The sequence below is a fragment of the Cebus imitator genome, unplaced genomic scaffold (genome assembly GCF_001604975.1).
Source record: "Cebus imitator isolate Cc_AM_T3 unplaced genomic scaffold, Cebus_imitator-1.0 Scaffold106, whole genome shotgun sequence".
NCBI lineage: Eukaryota > Metazoa > Chordata > Mammalia > Primates > Cebidae > Cebus > Cebus imitator.
The window spans coordinates 4,632,812-4,639,650 of NW_016107421.1; the positions used below are offsets into that span (position 1 = coordinate 4,632,812).

Genomic DNA, 6,839 nt, shown 5'->3' on the forward strand with positions numbered 1-6,839 from the left:
ACCCTGGGCTGGATGCTACCTGGCGTGGGGTGGGCGTGGCTTCCGTGGACCCTGGAGGCTTGGGGCACAGGAGAGCGGGAGGTGGACTTCCTCCTGGCCTTCTTAAATTCTTCAGGAGACCAGTCTCGAAATTTCCTGGCTTGGTGGTAAAGAAGAGCCTCCTTGAGGTAAGATTTCCAGAGTCTCTGAGCACGACTCGGGTAGCAGGGTTGTGCCTGAGGCTGAGGAGACGGAAATCTGTTGCCATGAACATCACTCCACACAGCCTGTGTGTGGGAAGCCAGCTCACTTTATGTCCTCCAAACTCACCCTGACTTCTAGTTTGGGTCCCATCCCATGGGGCTGCCGGGAAATAAGCTCTGCCACCACAGTGGTTCCTCTCCCTGTGGGAGTGGGGGACTCTTATGCTGGAGGGGGGACACCGGCCTGGGCTTCTGCTGAGGCTCTGCCCCTCATCCCTGCAGGGTGGACTAGCCAGTCCTAACACAGGGCAGTGTTGCTCTGCTGTGTCCGCGCCTCCCCTGGGATTCTTCCTCCATGCCACCACTTCCCTGGGGCGTGGCCACCTCCCCGGATGCTGCCAGCCTGCTCGGCTGAGCCCCGGCACCCTGGAGACTTGCGAATCTCTATCTTTTTGAATGGCGTCCTTAGCCTGTGCCCCTAGGCTGGTAACCAAAGGTCTGGGAATGATGACACGCTGGAACATCCTGGAAGAGCTGAACCTCAGATAATTATCACAGCTGAGTTCAAGTCTCAATCACAGCTCTGTAAAGAAGCCCCGAGGAGAAGGGGGGCACCGCTTCCCCAGAAAGTCCCCGAGGGCCTTGGCCTATGGCTGGTGTATGGGCCTCGGCCTATGGGAATGGTGTAACCCGTGTGATGGAGGGCTCAGTGAACGCACTTCTGTTCGCCCCAATTCCCTTGAAGAATCCACCTTCCTGCAGGATTGGGGGAGCACAGAATGGGAGGAAGATACAAATACCAATTTTATAGCAAGAATGCAAAAAGAGGCCAGCGCGGTGGCTCAGGCCTGTAATCCCAGCACTTTGGGAAGCTGAACTGGGTGGATCACTTGAGGTCAGGAGTTCAAGACCAGTGCGGCCAACATAGCAAGGCCCCCTCTCTACTACAAATACAAAAAATTAGCCAGGTGTGGTGGCAAGCGCCTGTAATCCTAGCTATTTGGGAGGCTGAGGCAGGAGAATTGCTTGAACCTGGGAGGCAGGGGTTGCAGTGAGCTGAGATTGTGCCACTGCACACCAGCCTGAGCAGCAGAATGAAACTCTGTCTCAAAATAAAATAAAATAATAAAATAAAATAAAAGACAAGTAGTTAAGAATCAGCTCCTTACACCCAAAATGGGAGGTTTGTGCCTACAGCCAGACAACAGGTCTGAAAGCCAGGCCTTGTCTGGAGAAGGCAGTTTTGGAATAACTGTGATTCTGTAACAGCCCATCCATCACATGAGGGAGGGTCCCCGCTGGGGAGAGGGGACCCCTGGAACACCTCAGGCAAATCTCCAAACAGCACAGAGCTGTCTGTGCAAGGCGGCATCCCTAGCCACCCCCTGAGCAATGCACATGTGTAAGATCACAGAAGTGACTGGTGAGGGTGCAGAGGGGCCCTGAGGGCCAGGCAGGGACAGCGGAAGGAGCCACCAGGATAGGCAGTCCCAGGAGGTGGTGCAGGCGGGGCATGGTGCCTCAGAGGCTGACATCCAGGCAGGCGTTTCCCGCAGAGACCACAGGGAAGCGAGGCCCTCTCATGGATCCAAGGACCACACATTCCTCCCCACACTGCCACGAAGTCACCGGCCATGCTCCCAACCCAGGCACCAGTGTCCATGTGAGAGAGGGGCAAGGCGGCGGCGGCCGGGAGAAGCCACGTTTTACCTGATGACTGTGCGTTACTGTGGGTCGGCATATCTACAGGGTCGGATGAGCTAAAATGTAAAATCCCCTCTCCTCTGTTTTCCACTGGATGGAGGCTCATGGAGAAGGTCTGGTTCATTAACATAAGATAAAACACATGAAGAAAGTCTGACTCGTGGCAAGGGACAGGGCAGAGAGCATCTGCAGCTCCGAAAGCCCTGTGTTATGGTGGCCTGCAGTAAAAGCAGCAGTGCACCTCTAGCATCTCTGGACGGACAGGGTCAATGCGGACAGGTTATCTTTTGATGTGTGACACATACCCACTGACTTAGCAGCTTAGAATAACACACATTTATGACCTCACAGTTCCTGTGGTCAGGAGTCACAACAGCCTCGCTGGGTCTTCTGCTCAGGTTCTCACAGGCTGCAGTTAAGGCGAGGGTCTTTCTAGAGTTCAGGGTCCTCTTCTGAGCCCACACGTTTGTTGGCAGAATTCAGTTCCCTCAGTAGGCTGAGGTCCCCTGTTCCTGCTGACGTCCACAGGCAGCTGCTCTCAGCTCTTCAAGGCCCCTCACACAGTGCGGCTGGCTTCTCAAGGCCAGCAAGAGATGCTGTCTGACTTCTAGACCCCCTTTCAAGGGGCTTGCCTGATTAGGGCAGGTCCACCCAGCACAGTCTCCCTTTTGCTCAACTCACAGTCAACTGAAGAAGGACCTAATTATGTCTTCAAAGTCCCTTTGCCTTTCCCATATAATATAACCTGATCTCAGGAGTGACACCATCATAGCCACAGCCCTACGCACACTCAAGAGAGAGACATGTCCACCAGGGACTTGGGGTCTTGGGGCCCACCCCAGAATCCATTGCCCACAGTGCCTGAGCCGAAGCTCACATAAGGGAGGCGCTCCCAGCCCAGAGGACTTAGCCGCTGGCTGGTAAACTGCTGGCGAGTGGCAGGGGACCCGCTGCCGGAGCCCGCCTCCTTCTTGGGCAGTGTGGCAGGGCCTGGAGCCATTGCTGATCTCAGGCAACCTGACACTCCTCATGAGGGCCCAAGGATGCAGTGAAAGGCCAGAACCCAGAAACTCTGGAGGGTGTGGGGGCTCCTGGCTTCCCCTCCTGAACAGTCATCTGGGAGAAACCTGCCAGATCCTCCCTCAGGAACCAGCCACCTCCTCCCGACACCAGTTTACTCACCTCCAAAGTGAGGGGCTGGGCCAGATGGCTCCAAACCTCCCTCCACTTCCAGCCTCTGCGGTCGGTCGATCCCTCTCTGCGCCGAGAGCCATCCAGCATGAGCAGGAAGCCTGCGGTGCAATTGTGAAAATCGGAAGGTGCATTCCCGAGGGGACATGGGACATCAGGCTCAGACACAAACTCCATGGAAGGCGGGTCAGGACTCACTGCCCAGGCAGTATCCATAATGCTGTGTAGATGTGGGGTCACACACAATCATCATTGCTTGTAGGAGCAATTAGGCAAAACAGAGAATAAGCAATTTACTTACAGGACCAGAATTGATATTATCTTAATACAGCTATACCAATTTTTACATTTCTCTCTAGGCGTTTTATCAACTTTTCTGTATTAGCATTGATCGGGAGAATATTCACAATGCCACTTACACAGGCCATGTATGCAGGCACTCATATGTTCTCCTTCCAAAACACACAGAATTACATAACTGTGGAGCTGGAAGGCCCCTGGAGAGGATCTGGCCTGAGCGCCCACCCACCCAGTGGCTGAAGAATCTGAACCCTCCTGCCAGGTGATGTCTCAGTTTCTGCTCACGTATTGACAGTGACAGGGGATTTTCTGTCTGAGACAGTTGATTCCATGTGGGTTCCTTTCTCTCCAAGTCAGTCCTTTGTAATTTTCCACCCTTTACAGCCCTGGGGTTGTGTGGAGAGCCAGGCCTGCTGCTGCAGAAATATTTCAGAGATTTTGAAGCTGCCCTCAGGGCCTGCAGCGGGCATTGCTAACTGCCTGCCGCAGATCTGTGCCCACCGTGTTCCTTTCGAGGAGACCCCACCGTGGTTCAGCTTGTTAACACATCTGTATCTTCTTTCTTGCAGAAGTGGCCAGGTGACTCCACTCTGGCCAGGGAACCATGGGCCGAGGCCCTCGGGGACTCTCTGGGGCAGTGGTGCCTCCTTTCTCCTCAGGGCTTCTTTACAGAGCTGTGCTTGAGAATGGAACGCAGCTGTGATAATTATCTGAGGTTCAGCTCTTCCAGAATGTCCTTATCTCCTAAGGCCTCCGAGATAAGCAGGAACCGCGGTGTCTGCCTTGCCTCCAAGCCTTTACCCTTGCTTATCTCAGTGGAAAATTCCAGCAGAGATCTCTGAATACCAGGTTAAATTCCTGCACTCAACAATCAGTTTGGCACGTGGCTGCCCGCCAGACTGGGCAGAGTAGAGGGGAGCCAAGGGAATAAACCCAAATCCCACCCCCAGGTGTCCAGAGCCTGGTGGGGATGGGACAGTTGCCTGCAGAGCAAGAGGCTGCCGCCCAGGTTCCTACAAGCCTGAGAGCCTGACCTACATACCCAGAGGAAGGGGAATAACCCAGAGGACCTCTCCCAGGACGAAATGCTGGCACAGGCATGAGAAGCCCACGTGGCGGCCAAGAGGAGGGAGGGTCTCCCGGGCCCCAGAAGCACAATGCCAGGGTCAGACGTACTGGGAGGCACGGGGCCGGGGACACTGTCAGTGGGCACAGGCTCTGGGCGGGCTGCAAGAGGGGTGAGGGTGGAGAGGCAGCCAAGCCGGGTTGTGGGAGGCCCTGCCTAATTCTGTAGACACTAAGATTAGAAACAACAAAAATGGGCAGGGTACGGTGGCTCACACCTGTAATCCCAGCACTCTGGGAGGCTGAGGCGGGCAGATCACCTGTCGTCAGGGGTTCAAGACCAGCCTGGCCAACATGGTGAAACTCGTCTCTACTAAAAATACAAAAATTAGCCAGCTGTGGTGGCATGCGCCTGCAATCCCAGCTACTAGGGAGGCTGAGGCAGAAGAATTAAAAATTTTTTTTAATTTAAAAATTAACTGGGTATGGTGTCACATGCCTATGGTCCCAGTAACTCAGGAGGCTGAGGCAGGAGGATCATTTGAGCCCAGGAGATTGAGGCTGCAGTGAGCCATGGTCACACCACTGCATTCCAGTCTCGACAGAGCAAGATCTTATCTCAACAACAAAAAAAAGACACTGCTTTTATTGAGCACCTAGTATGTGCCAGGCACTCTGCTAAGTCCTTGGCTTAGAGTAAATGATTCCATCCTCACAGTGAACCTTCGATGGAGCCCCACCCTGTGACCACACCCTGGAGGGCCCCATACTGGCCTTCCTCTGGCTGTGCCCCGGCTTCCCGGTGAGCAGTCCTCCAGGCCAAGGGACACCACTTCTAGATCACGCTACCAGATCTGGGGAGCTCAGAATTCCCCACCCAAGTAGTCCAAGTCTATTTTTGAGGCCTGCAGGGGCCTCTGCTCCAGGTCCGCTTCCCAAGAGCAAACCACAGCAGGCCCCATGGCAAAGGCCAGCTGTCAACAGGAAGCATGGCTGGAGGCTGGGTGTGCCGCCAGGCACACACGCACTGATCCTGGGCTCCTCCCAGCGTGAGACAGGCCGGGGAAGGAGGCTGGCTGGGGCTGGGACATCTCATCCTGGCCAAGGAGCCCCAGGGTTCCAAGTGCAACCCTGGCTTCCAGGCTGGCAGGAAAATGTATCTGCAAAGTCGGGGGTGGGGTGTGGTATTCCACAGGCTTCACTTGGCTTTGTTTATGACTATTTGCTCGCATCGTGCCTGGATCACCATTTGTACTCCTGTCCCAAGCCCTGCAAATGTGACAGCAGGGATTCATTATTTTTATCCTATTTTATGAGTGAGGAGTCTGAAGCCCAGGTCCACTCAAGGCCACAGGGAGGAGGACGAGGATAGGAACCCCGTGGTCCATAGGAGCGCCCGGGAGGAGCTGATCAGAACTGGATCAGCCTCCGCGGAGGTGCACAGCTCCACATGCTGCTCTCCCTCGGAAGGAATCCTCATCTCTTCCTGGAGAGGCCTGGGCACTCCCAGAAAGGGGGCAGACAAGCTCGGCCATTCCTGCCCTGGCCTGTGAAGCCCCCAGCCGCCCGCCCCCTAGGACCTGTGCTGCTCTAACATTCTCCCAACCAATGCTGTCCTTTCTGTTAGGGGTTCCCATGGGCACGCAGCTGCGCTCTAACTTCTCTTGCAATTACATGTAAAAGCATGACTCCTGGCCCCGAGGTGGGGACAATGTAGGAGGGGAGAGGGAGAGAACCCCCAGCACCATTTCGCCCTTCAGAGTGGCCTCCTTCACTTCCCCCAGAAGGCTCCTGGACAGGCACCCTGTTACCAAAGCCCCAGTCCCTGCTGGTACAGCCATGAGCACCACGCAGCCTGGCTGGCCACCCTCTGGAGCAGGACCCCGAGAGGATTCTGACAGCCTGTCCCGATGCCCCAGTCTCCCTGCGCCCCCTGCAGAACCTCTCAACACTGGAGTGAAAATTCTCAGGCCCGCACCTCTTCCTTCCTCTTGCTCCCTGCCCCGCTTGGAGATCCGCAGATGAAAAGCACAGAACTGCAGATGATGCTCAGACACAGGCCTCCATCCAGGCCACCCCCCGACACCAGAGGCCCAGATCCACTCCTTCCCACAAGAGGTGACTCAGATGCACACTCCACACTGGCGCTCCTGATGCCCCAAACCTGCTCCACCTGCAGCCCTGCCTCACTTCGTGGCAACTTGATCCCTCCAGGTGCTCAGGCCAAAATCCTAGGGTCACCTGTCCTCTCCGGTTCACACGTCCCACCTCTAACCCACGGGAAGTTCTTTCACCTCCACATTCACACATGACTAGCCACTGCTCACTGCTGCCATGTTGGTCCCTGCTCTCCTCCCTCACTGTTCCCACCTCTGTCCCCTCTCCCTCCTCCACTGT

General features: G+C 55.6%; 1 long non-coding RNA gene across 1 annotated transcript; it reads left to right on the forward strand.

Annotated features, from left to right (window-relative positions):
* The first annotated feature begins 79 nt into the window (after positions 1–79).
* On the forward strand, positions 80–4,749 carry LOC119472578. Its single transcript, XR_005201725.1, has 3 exons — positions 80–167; positions 1,739–1,901; positions 3,947–4,749. It is a non-coding gene; the product is annotated as an uncharacterized LOC119472578 (long non-coding RNA).
* Positions 4,750–6,839: the final 2,090 nt, after the last annotated feature.